At 40.2% G+C, this 13220-nt stretch overlaps 1 protein-coding gene across 1 annotated transcript in view; it reads left to right on the forward strand.

Annotated features, from left to right (window-relative positions):
* The window catches only part of LOC149301480 (uncharacterized), a 228908-nt gene that overhangs the window by 165519 nt on the left and 50169 nt on the right, over positions 1–13220 (forward strand). The window lies entirely within an intron of this gene.

The following is a 13220-nucleotide window of genomic DNA, read 5'->3' on the forward strand; positions in this document are numbered from 1 at the left end:
ACACAGGGGAGAAACCATATAAATGCATGGAATGTGAGAAGAGCTTCAGTCAGAGTGGAACTCTCCGTTCCCATCAGAGGACCCACACAGGAGAGAGACCCTATAAATGCATGGAATGTGGGAAGAGCTTCAGTGACCGTGGAAATCTTCGTAAACATCAAAGAACCCACACGGGAGAAACCTTATAAATGCATGGAATGTGGGAAGAGCTTCAGTAACAGTGGAGATCTATGTTCACATGAAAGAACCCACACAGGGGAGAACCCGTATAAATGCATGTAATGTGGGAAGAGCTACAGTCTGAATGATAGGCTGCGTTCACATCAAAGAAGCCACATGGGGAAAACCTTATAAATGTATGAAATGCCAAAAGAGCTTTTCTGGGAAAAGATTAGAATGTGAAGGGTTTAAACTATAATGGCTGACATATTATCAGATAAGGGGAAGAGAGAGGATATGAAGAGCTGACAGTACCAGGGTGTGTGTGTGTGTGTGTGTGTCATAATTTTAAAGTTTTTATGCACAGATGGTAGTCATTTGATAGGTAAAATGTATAAATTGCTACTTATGTTTGACAAGGAAGAAGAGCAGGTATCATTAATTGGACTAAATTAATCGGGACTTAATATTTGAATTGATCAAAGGAGAAAGGTACAAGGAAAACCTGTACAGAATTATGTTTATACGGGCAAATTTCTTGTGCATAAATTAGATAGATAGATGATAGATAGATAGATAGATGATAGATAGTTAGGTAATAAGTTTATTTTTGTATAGCATATACCATTACAAAAAAAGTAGTTCATATAAAAACATATAAATATAAAATATAAGCAACAACTACATTGTATAATGTACATTGCATTGCAGGGTTAAAACTGTCTTGAAAACAACAACAGCAACATGTAAGATGGGTCTAAAGAGGCATAATAAGGGGCCAGATACAATAAAGCTCTATAACATTGGTTTACAGAGCTGAGGATATGCAAGAATAGTTGGGCTTCAAAACTATCCTGTGACGCAACCATCGTCTTTATAGAACTTCCTCCTTAACACTGAAGCTTTAAAGGCATAACAGGCTACTTTTTCAGAAATGCTTGTTTCAGTATCCCCTAATAATAATAGAGTGATCAGATATGAGTCAGAGTTGTTTGATACCAACCCTAAGTCTTTGTATAAAGCATTTCCTATATCTTTATAAATTGGGCACTCTAATAAGTAATGACTTAGATCTTCAACTGAGTTGGAGCCACATGGACAAACTCTTCCCAGATGGTCCTTTGATAATGCCCTTGCACCACAGCTGTGGTCATTGATTGACAATGTAAGGCTATGAAGGCATATCTCTGTTTGAAATTAGTTATATTATTTAGATGTTGTGGATAACGTATTTGGAAAGGGAGTTTGGTATACCAAGGAGGACATTTTGATAGGCCAACAGAAGTGCAATCTAACTGAAAGTCGTGTTTCAAAATATGGGACTTCATATATTTTACAGCTTTATCATAATTTAAAGAGCACAAAGAGTACTTTGAGAACCCATACAAATCAATAAGTTGCAGGATTTCTTGATTCCAAGATCTAAGTTTTGTTTTCAAACTTCAACATTTCTTTGAAAGCAATCAATACAAGGGCTAGTCCTATCCCATTAGTAAGTTTGAGCCAGTATTTAATGGCTTGAACCTGAGTTATAGCCTTAACAGTACGGAGACCACCTTCCAACCGAAGGATAGCGGTCTCGGTTCCTTTGGGAAGACCTAAAATTGCTCGCAAGTAATTATTTTGGACTGTTTCCGAGTTAGATTTTATGTTAGTCCCCCAAATTTCAGCCCCATAACGCAACTGAGCTATAACTTTAGCCTCAAAGATTTTAATGGCCGGAGGGAACTGTTGACCACTTCTGCTCCAGTAGAATCTTAATAGAGAGTTGGCTGTATTAATAGCAACTGTTTTTGTATTTTCAAAATGACAACTCCAAGATCCAGTTGAGGAAAAATTTAGTCCTAAATATTTGGAGGACTTCACTTGTTCTATAAGTTGCCTATCAATTTGCCATGTATGTTTTATATGCCTATTAGCAAAAATTAGTATTGTTGTTGTTTCGTGATTGATTTTCAGCTTGTCTTGTGTAGCTAATTGACTGAAAGCCTTCAACAATCTCCTTAAACCTTGCTGTGTTTGTGACAATAAAATAGTATCATCTGCATACATGAGAACTGATATTTTCCTGGGTCCCAATTTAGGGGGTACATAGTTGTCGGGATTACAGTGAAATAGATAAAATCATGATGGAAAAAAAAGGTAAACACATTTCCAAGTATTATAAACTATTAAAAGAAAGAGATCTAGAAGATGAAATTAAACACAGCATGGTAAGATGGGCACATGATATAAATAAAACTATAACTATAGTGGAATGGGGAAAATCATGGAAAGGAACAAATAAATTCACTCTGTGCCAAAACTTATAAAGGAAATTATATCAAAATGTTATACAGGTGGTATCTGACCCCCCAAAAAATCCCCCAGATATACAAAACTGGCAATACTAAGTGCTGGAAATGCGGGGAACCAGAGGGAAGCTTCTTTCATATTGGTGGACATGCATTAAAGCTAAAGGATTCTGGCAAAGGATTCATGGAACCATCCAAAACATACTTGATATGAATATCCCCTTTGAACCAAATGTATTTTTACTAAACATGACACACAACATAAAGTCAGTACAATACGGATTTCCGGTTGTAAGGCGGAGCGAACGGACGTGCCTTGAGCCGCGGCTCGAGACAACGTTCCGCGAGACACGGTGTCAGGGCCGACCCAAGGCCGGCTGAATCTTCCCTGCCGAAGGGGAAGCCAGACGGGGCTCTACCAAGATACCCCCAAGGCATAGAAGGACTGAGGGCTCTGCCCATCGAGGGCTCCTTTCCTACTGCCGGGGGTCGGTGAAGAGGAGCTACCACGGCCGTGTCTCAGCTGCGTTTTATACGCAGAGCAAAGCCTACAACTTTTGTGCCAAGCTTGGTGTTAAAGGCTGTCAAAGAAGACGGAGGAGACCTGGGACAATTTTTTGTAATTACCAGACTAGCGCTTCTACAACCAAGGAAGACTAAACGGAAAATTTGATATGAGCTTTTAAGAGTTGCTCTGGAATTGAAGAAGATACCTTGTGAAGGTTCGCCTTTTCAAAGGGATTATCCATTCACTCTTCTTTTAGCACAGTCAGGAGATGTGCTAAATTTTCTTCTTTTCTTTTTTCTTTTTTTCTTCTTTTTTTTTCATTGAAGGAAAATTTACACTAGCTTTAATATAACTTATATTTTATAAGTTATATTTCGCATATTTGGTTTTTTCAATCTTTCTATGACTCCCACGCCCAGCTGAATCTGAAAACCAACTCAATTTCAAAGTGATACTGAACAGCTGTGTGGGCTTTGATGTTATTTGACTTACAGCTGGGCGGATTTTGCTATCTTGGGAGTTACAGCTGAGTGGGCTTGACCGTCCCTTGACTTACAGTTAAGTGGGCTTTGCCGTCATTTGCCGCACACTAGGGCGGTTTTTGTCGTCATTTGATTTAGATCTATGCATACCTGGTAGGATTACCAAGAGTGTAACAGCTGGCTGGAGTGACTTTTTCTTTTTGCCTCTTATCTTTCTCGCTGCTCGGCTGTAAATTTTTTGCATAAACCACATCTTCTTTAGTCTTTATAAACCCTGAAATTTTTACTTGGCATAAAGACATTATATACAAGGAATTTAAATGGATGTTAGAAAGAAAACCCAAGCAGCAAAACCACCTGCGGTCTTACAGGTTAGAAGGCCATCTATTGAGCTTTCACAGCAGACCGGGGAAGGTTTCTCTAACAACCCGATGGAAGAACTTAAGAAAATGATTTTTGATTTGGGCGAGAAGGTAACATCTTTATCTTCTGACATGATTTCGTTTAAAGCTGAAATTCGGGCTGAACTTAGATCGGATTTCAAAGAAATGAGGAAATCTCTGGATAAATCTACTGCAGAACTATCCAAGATTAAAACCAAACTGGATACACTTGAACAAAACTTCAAAATGCAAGAGGAAAAAATATTAGAAATAAGCTCTACCCAAAAATTTCAAATTGAAGAAAACTTAAAATGGGAATGTAAAGCTAGGGAAAAATCTATTAAAATTAGAGGACTTAAGGAAGTGGAAAATGAAGATCTTATGGAATCACTAGTCCCAAAGCTGGCTGACTTTCTACAGTGTGATGTACAATTTTTTTCTTTTGGGATAGACCCTATATTTAGGCTGAACTCAGCCATTGCCAAGCAGAAGAGGGTTCCTAGGGACGTAATTTTTCTGAGGAAATACTCCAGGGATCTACTTTTGAAGAAAACCAACATGTCACCTCTAATTATTGATGATCAAACTTTGCATGTCTTTAAAGACATTCCCTCAAAAGTTCTGAGACTGAGGAAGGACTATTTTTTTCTGACCACACATCTTAGAAAAATGGGTATCTCATATAGATGGTTGTTTCCAGAAGGTCTTGTATTTTGGTTTAAGAAAAAAAGACATGAAATAAGATCAATTGAGGATGCGTGAATTATTATGCAATCTCTCTTTAGAAATCAAAAAAAAAGCAGCAGTCAGAACACGGAGACTATTGTGATTGCACCTAAAGACTCTAAATCTCTAACAGAATATAACCTTAGATTCCCGAGACGCAAACCGAACTCTGATCATGACAGTAAGAAGGCTAAGGCATTAAGATCTGACCCGATATCCCCACCTAAGAACGCCACGGAAGATAAAGGCGAATTAAGCTCTGACATAGATGATTGTGATGATGAGCTCAGGAAACAAGCAACAGACGAAGATGGCACTAATTTTGATAAGACCATAATTCCAACCCTTGATGATCTGCCACAAGAAGCCTTAAGTATGGACCTTTTGACAATGGACTCTTCCTCTGCTCCTGTTACATTGCATGGATCGGAAACTTAAAGCGGTAACATGGAACGTAAAAGGTATTAATCGAATTGTTAAGAGAAATAGAATTTTTCACTATTTAGACAAACTAAAATGTGATATAGTATGCCTACAAGAAACCCATGTTCGGAAGAAGGATGTGCACTATTTAAAAAACTTTAAATTTGGTCAGCATTATGTTTCAGCAAATGGAAAGAGAAAAAAAGGGGTGGTTTTGTATCTTACTAACAAGTATGATGCTGTGGAGGTTCTGAACGATAACAATGGTCATTATATCGGTATTATTGTTAATATTATGGACCAAAAGATACTAGTTTTGGGAGTATATGCCCCCACAGATAATAAGGATAGTTTCTTCCAAAAACTTTGGATTAAACTTAAAGACATTTCTTTTGATACTGCAATGTTCATGGGAGACTGGAACGGGGTTTGGTCACCTTTGATAGATAGATCATCTGAGAAAACAATCAAACCCAAACAGGGTAGATTACCAAAGAGTTTTTTTGATTTAATTGAACATTGTGCTCTATGTGATGTTTGGAGGTTAAAGAACCCTACTGCTAAAGATTTTTCTTTTTACTCTTGTGAACAAAAGTCATGGGCTAGACTCGATATGATTTTAACTTCATTTAATCTTTGTACAAATATAATTGATATTGACATGATGCCTAATTTTACATCGGATCACAAACCCGTGGTGGTGACAATGAAGATTGGGGCTGGTAATAATAATTGGAGGCTTAATACCATATTACTGAATGATGAGAAAATAAAATTGGAAGCAAAAGAAACTCTAATTAATTACTTTAAGGAAAATCTAAACTGTGAAGCCTCTTTAAGAAATATCTGGGACGCCTCAAAGGCAGTTATTCGAGGCTTTTATATTAAAAAGGGTGCACAACTAAAGAGGAATAAGAACAGGAGTTTAGCAGAATTACAAAATCAATTGAAAGTAAAAGATAGAGAATTAATGAGAGATAGTGGTAATTCTAGAATTTTACATGAATTGAAAACGATTCAAATGCAAATCTCTCTGATATTAACTGATCAGGTAAATAAGAAGCTCAAATTTGCTAAACAAAAGTTTTTTTATTCGGCAAATAAACCGGGAAAGTTTTTGGCCCATAAATTAAGACAAGATTTAAAGAAAAGATCTATTGTGAAATTGAAATACAATGATATAATTTGTTACAAACAAAAGGAAATTGAGAACGCCTTTATTAAATTTTATGTTAATTTATTTAAAGCGGATGCAATCTCACCTGTTGCAATTAACAACTATTTAGATCAAAGAAATATCCGCTTGATTGATAAACTGCATACGGACCTAATAAATCAGGACATCTCTACGCAGGAGGTGGTTAATGCAATACAGGCTTCTAAATCTGGGAAAGCAGCGGGTCCAGATGGATTCCCAGCGGAATATTATAAGGTTTTTATAGATGAATTGACTGGTCCTTTAGTTATGCTCATGAATCATATTGAAAAAGGTCAGATGCCAGATTCTTGGAGGTGTTCCAGTACAGTACTTATTCCGAAAATAGAATCTGAGATCCCAGAACCCAAAAATTTTCGCCCCATAGCTCTGCTCAATACAGATTATAAACTATTTACGGCAATCATTGCTTCAAGACTTAAATCCGTGTTTAAGAGCTATATTAACCCTGACCAATCAGGTTTTTTGCCAGGGAGACATTTGAAAAATAATGTGAGATTTATGTTAAACTTGGTGGAATATCACGGAAAAAGATGTGATAAGCAGTTAGCTTTATTATTTGTTGACTTTGAAAAAGCGTTTGATCGTTTAAATTGGAAATTCCTGAAGGAAGTATGCCGAAGTGTTGGTCTAGGAAACAGATTTATTTCTTGGTTGGATCAAATTTATTGTAAACAGACAGCTTCGTTAATCATAAATGGTCACTGCACTAGAGCTATTAGCATCTATAAAGGTACCAGACAAGGTTGTCCGCTTTCTCCGCTCCTATTTATTTTATGTTTGGAAATATTGAATGATGATGTAAGATACAATGAATGTATTAGGGGTGTTAAAATCAAAGGTGCCGATATGAAGCTTAAAGCTTATGCGGATGATATAGCCGTTTCCCTTTCCAATCCGATTGAAGATATTGAAGAGCTAATCAAATGCTTGGTCTCTTTTGGTAATGTTTCAGGCTTAAGTATCAACAAGGATAAAACTGCACTGATGACGATGAATATTTCCAAGTTAGACAATGATAAATTACAGGAACAAACTAGATTTAAAATTGTGGGAAAGGTGAAATATCTGGAAATATGGCTTACCACAAAAAACACAAAACTCTTTAGAAATAACTATGGCCCCACCTGGCAAAAAATCAAGACAGATTTGACGCGTTGGAATAATACTGTATTGGGTTATCTTGGTTAGGTAAGATTGCAGCCATAAAAATGATGGTTCTGCCGAGGTTGTTTTTTTTATTTCAGACAATCCCAATATTAACTAATGAAACTGCTTTTAAGGAATGGAACCGTAGCATAAGCAAATTCCTTTGGGGAGGCAAAAAGCCAAGAGTCCGATTTCGTATCATGCAAGATGAAATAGGTCATGGAGGGCTAGGTCTCCCAAATTTAAAACTCTACTTCTACGCGTCCTGTTTTGATTGGATGATAGCGTGGTTTAAATTAGAGGACATAAGCTTGTTAAATTTGGAAATGGCGGGTAATATATATGGGATACATGCATATTTATTTTATGATAAAATTTTGCTTTTACTGACCATTATGTAAGAAAAACTTTGTATAGAGTCTAGAATAAATTTAAATATATAATTTACCCAAATATTCCCTCATGGGTCTCGACCAATGAAGCCTTCCATAGAAACGATGTAATAGTTGCTGACAAATGGGTTACATATAAGGACATTTTAGTTAAGAATATTAGTAACAATCAATTGGACATAAAATCTTTAGAGAGTTTGTTGCAAGCGGGCTTTTGTATTAACTGGTTTTTATTTAGGCAGCTAAAAGAGAGATTTGTATTAGATAAAAAAGAGGTGGAAATTACATTTGATATGTCAGATTTTGACAAGATTATTTTTGGAAAAACAAGGGGGAGGATTTCGAGAATATATAAGTTTCTTTTAAAGTTGGATATGCATGCAGAAATAATCAAGCCAACAATGATAAAATGGGCGCAGGACTTGGGAGAGAACCTTCCGCTCGAGCAGTGGGAGAAGAACTGGAATATCAGATTAAAGTATACATCATCTATTGCTATCAGGGAGAATTACTATAAAATGCAATGTAGATGGCACCTAACACCCCTGTTATTGGCCAAAATATATAAAGATAAGAACCCGTTATGCTGGAAATGCAACAACTCCCCAGGCTCCTATATCCACATATGGTGGTTTTGTAGCTTCGCCAAAAAATATTGGGCCATGATTCACCAAACAATTCAAGTGATTTTGAATGAGAAATTTTGGTTGGATCCCAAAATGTATTTGTTAAATATGATTTTGAATGTGAATTTGGGGGAAAAAAAATATGGGAAATTGCTATTTTATATGGTTTCAGCTGCCAGGATACTTTTTGCTTCACATTGGAAGGACACACAACCTATAACACGGGAAGATTGGTGCATGAAACTATTGGAATATATGGAAATGGATAAACTCACTTGTCTTCTGAAGAACCTGGACTGGAATAAAACTAAAAATGTTTGGAGTCCCCTTATGATTTTTATGGAAAAGGAGAACGTTCTTTCTAATTTTATTTGGTGAAGGAAATGATCCCTTTTCTGAAAGACGCTTTTTTCTTTTTTCTTTTGCTAAGCTCAGAAGCAGCTATAATAATTCAAGTTTACTTGTACTTTATAACATAAGCTTGTATGAATCACTTATCTTCTTGATTGATAAATGTATTAGGGAATTTAACTTGACATAAAAGCATGTCCCTCCTCCTTCAGGAAATCATCCGTTCTTTTTTCGCGCCGTGTGTGGACGATGGGTCGGGCCACATATGGTTTGTTTTAGTGTTGTACTTTTTGTATCCTATTGTATGTTTTGTACTTTACTGTTGTTTGTTTGTATGTTATATGTATCTGTTTTAAGAAAACCTTTAATAAAGATTCAAATTAAAAAAAATAATAAAGTCAGTAAAATACAATAGAATTATTTTATATATGGTCTCATGTGCAAGGATCTTATTTGCTCAAGTTTGGAAATGTACAATTAATCCTTCTAGCAAAGATTGGTTGATTAAGATACATGAAGCTAGAAATATGGACATAGTATCTGCCTTACTAAGAGGGAAATCAAAAGGATATTTAGAAATGGAATGGAGTTGTCTTAAAACATTTGAAGAAAAGGGCGATAACATTCCGTTAAATTAACAGTTAATATTTGGTCGATATTTGGTTATTTAAATACTATCATGGGAATATCTCAGTGCAATAAACATTTTTGACATAAAAAAGGAAGACCCACATCATTGTTGTGGGGTGTGCCACATACCGAGTTGTATAGCCACATTCTGTGCTGCTCCTGGCCTTGCTGCAGTGGAGCCATTGACAGTTCGAGGGTGGCGACACGCTCCAACGCTGCAATGGTCAAAGGAAGTGTTTAGACTTTACTTGTTGTTTCTTGCTCCCTTCACCCTTACATGTAGGGGCCATTCAGACTACGTTTTACCCCGCTTCCCAAACCGGTTTAAAAATTGGAAGTTCACACTTGCCCCAATTTTAACACAACTCGATCAGGGGCTTGCGCAAGAGATCTAGGGCAAATCCCTGTTAGCGCGGTTTTTCTGAAAGCGGACTGTTGACCCTTTCTTTTCGGAAACAACTGGCTCTTCCCTGCTGCCGGCAAATATGAACTCAGCCCCGGTCATGATCGGATCAAGTTCAGGGGGTAGATTGCCCCGATTGAGGTAAAGGGTAGTACAAACTTGTTTCCGGGGAGATTCGATATGGGGGCACCCGGATCTGCCCAGTTCTATCCAGGGCAAATGAGCGAGTGGGAATGGGGCCTTTGTGAAGGTGGGGGGACTTACCTTCCTGGTGCTGGCCCTCCAGGTGAGCAATGCATTGGGCAAGGAGTCCCTCTCCTCATCGCCTACAGCCTCTGGATCCGCTGGAGGCAGGGCCTCTTCTCCAGCATCACCTGGAACAACGGACCAGAACAATGGACAACAACAGATGTATGTGTGCATGTGTGTTTCTGCATATACATCTTTACATCTGTGTATATATGTGGAGGCATCTCTATCTAAGAGCACTCAGACTATACCTTTATGAGCCTATATATATATATATATATATATGGAAATATGTAATGTTTCAAGTCTATAGATCTTGCATACAACACCCACAGATACATCTATACATACCCATAGATACCTGTCTGAATGTGTGCATGTGTACGCACACACACACACATATATATATATATCAGTGATGGTAAACCTTTTGAGGTTATATATATATATAGAGAGAGAGAGAGAGAGAGAGAGATGCAAGCACATGTACACATATATGGTGGATCATACGCACACACATATATATACTCTTCTACTTGCGTACAATTTAAACATAAGCAAATTCATGGAGAAATATGCGGGTACATATGCATGTGCATCCTTGCACCTGCGCATGTATAGACCCCCCAAGTTCTGGTCAACCTCAGCATGTATATATAATTATAATTGTATATATGTTTACTTCCGGTCATAACAGCATAACTGCCCGCTGCCCTGTGATTACTGTAATTGCAATTTTTATACTTTGTGACAGGGACATAGCCAAGGGGGGGAGGGCAGGGGGTCTGGACCCTCCCCCCTTCACACGCCTCCCTCCTCCTCCTCCTTCTCCTCCTCCTGGAGCAGAGCCTCCCTCCCTGCAACTTCTTTCCCTTTCTTTCTTCCTCTTTCCCTCTCTTTCTGCTCCTCCTCCTCCTCTGCATTGTTGGCAGAAAAAAAATCTCTGTTCCTGCAGAAGGAGAGGAGGAGGAGGAGGAGGAAGAGGAGGAAGAAGAAGAAGAAGGGAAGGAAGGAAGGAAGGAAGGAAGGAAGGAAGGAAGGAAGGAAGGAAGGGACTCTTTCTTTCCACCCCATACCCACCCGCCCTTCCGGTACAGTCCACACTTTCCCTCCCTCTGGGGGAGATAAAGGGGACCCTCTCTCCCCAGAATTGGTGCCTTTTTTGAGGGAGGGAGGGAGGGTCAGGAGGGAGGGCAGGTAACGTTGTCATTCCCTCTGCCTTTCTCCTTCCTCGCTGGGTGGGTTCCTGGTGCCTCCAAAGCCAGGGATCATGGGGGAATAGGGTTGCCATTTCATGGCGGTGGGCGGAACTTTCCCACCCCCTGGGGGGCATGCCCGGTCCCTCCCCCGCCCCCATTCCGGGTGGCTGCCCGACTCTGAGCTCCCAGGGCTGCTGCCTCCCTTCCATAGAGTGCTGTGCAGCATGTTTGGAGCAGCAGCAGGACGACAAACTAGCAGGGGCGGGGTCTGCTGCTCTGCCTTGCCCCTATTGGCCAGCCCTCTGCTTCCTTATTTGTCATGCTCCAATGTCAAAGCAGGGAGGGCTTTGCACTCAGGCAAGCTTCTTTTAGTTCTTCCCCTCTTTCTCTTTCTCCTCCTTCTCTTCTTGTTATTCTGTTTTTTTTCTTCTCCTCCTCTTCCTCCTCTCCTTTTTCTTCCTTTCTTCCCCCTCCTCATCTTCTTTTTCTCTTTCTTCCTCTCTCTAAGCCCCCTCCTCTTCTTCTCAGGGGTCCAGGGCTTGTCAAGGCTTTGCCCCCATTACAAAAGAAAAAAGGCTTTGGATCTGTCCCACAAATCCCTCCTAAGTTGAGACATACCTGGGAAAAAGAGGGGGTGAGGGATTTGGGGGGGTTGGAGGGGGCAAGGAAAAGGAGGAAGGGGGAATTGCTAAGAAGGCTTGGGAGTGGGATGCTTTGATCTGGATTCCTGCATGGCAGGGGGTTGGACTGGATGGCCCTTGTGGTCTCTTCCAACTCTATGATTCTATGTAGTTTGCAATGGCACAAGGGGCTGCCTGTGATCTTGCAAATGGAAATGTCGTTTGCAATGGCACAAGGGGCTGCCTGTGATCTTGCAAATGGAAATGTAGTTTGCAAAGGCACAAGGGGCTGCCTGTGATCTTGCAAATGGATATGTAGTTTGCAATGGCACAAGGAGCTGCCTGTGATCTTGCAAATGGATATGTAGTTTGCAAAGGCACAAGGGGCTGCCTGTGATCTTGCAAATGGAAATGTAGTTTGCAAAGGCACAAGGGGCTGCCTGTGATCTTGCAAATGGATATGTAGTTTGCAATGGCACAAGGGGCTGTCTGTGATCTTGCAAATGGAAATGTAGTTTGCAATGGCACAAGGAGCTGCCTGTGATCTTGCAAATGGAAATGTAGTTTGCAATGGCACAAGGGGCTGCCTGTGACCTTGCAAATGGATATGTAGTTTGCAATGGCACAAGGGGCTGCCTGTGATCTTGCAAATGGAAATGTAGTTTGCAATCGCAGAAGGGGCTGCCTGTGATCTTGCAAATGGAAATGTAGTTTGCAATGGCAGAAGGGGCTGCCTGTGATCTTGCAAATGGATATGTAGTTTGCAATGGCACAAGGGGCTGCCTGTGATCTTGCAAATGGATATGTAGTTTGCAATGGCACAAGGGGCTGCCTGTGATCTTGCAAATGCTATGCCTACTTGGGAGTGGGAAATGTAGAATTGGACGGGGGGGGGGGGGGGCTGTTTGGCCAGAAAGAGAAGTACATTTCAGCCTTCTGTCTAGGAATAATGCCAAAATGTCCTCCATTTTGAGCATGCCTAAGAAACATGCATTTGTGGCGGGCTACAGACGGGCAGGAGAAGACGTCTTGGAGGTGTATTTAGCTCAATGCGGAGCTTCCAGACGGCCCGCCCCGGGGGCGTGCTTCAGGTGTTGGGGCTTCCACACGGGGGGCAGTGAAGACGCCTCACCTGGGTCCGTTTCGGACCCGGAGCTTCCATACCGCCGCCTCGGAGGACGCCGCAAAAAGAGAAGCAGCTTCCGCACGGGCGGCCCAAACCGCGGCTTTTTTTTTTCTTTTGCCGCATGAGAAGTGCGCAGCTGCGGCAGTCTGCCAGCAGCCGGCAAATTTCCCTTTTGCCGGCTGCGAAGTGCGCATGTGCACATTTAAAGCGCCCAGGCCCCTTTAAACTTTTTTCCCCGCCCTGCCCAAGAACAAAGGTGGCCTCCTGCCAGCTGGTGATCAGCT

Source organism: Sceloporus occidentalis, unplaced genomic scaffold (assembly GCF_023333645.1).
Source record: "Sceloporus occidentalis isolate IW3139 unplaced genomic scaffold, rSceOcc1.0.p SCAF_21, whole genome shotgun sequence".
Lineage (NCBI taxonomy): Eukaryota > Metazoa > Chordata > Lepidosauria > Squamata > Phrynosomatidae > Sceloporus > Sceloporus occidentalis.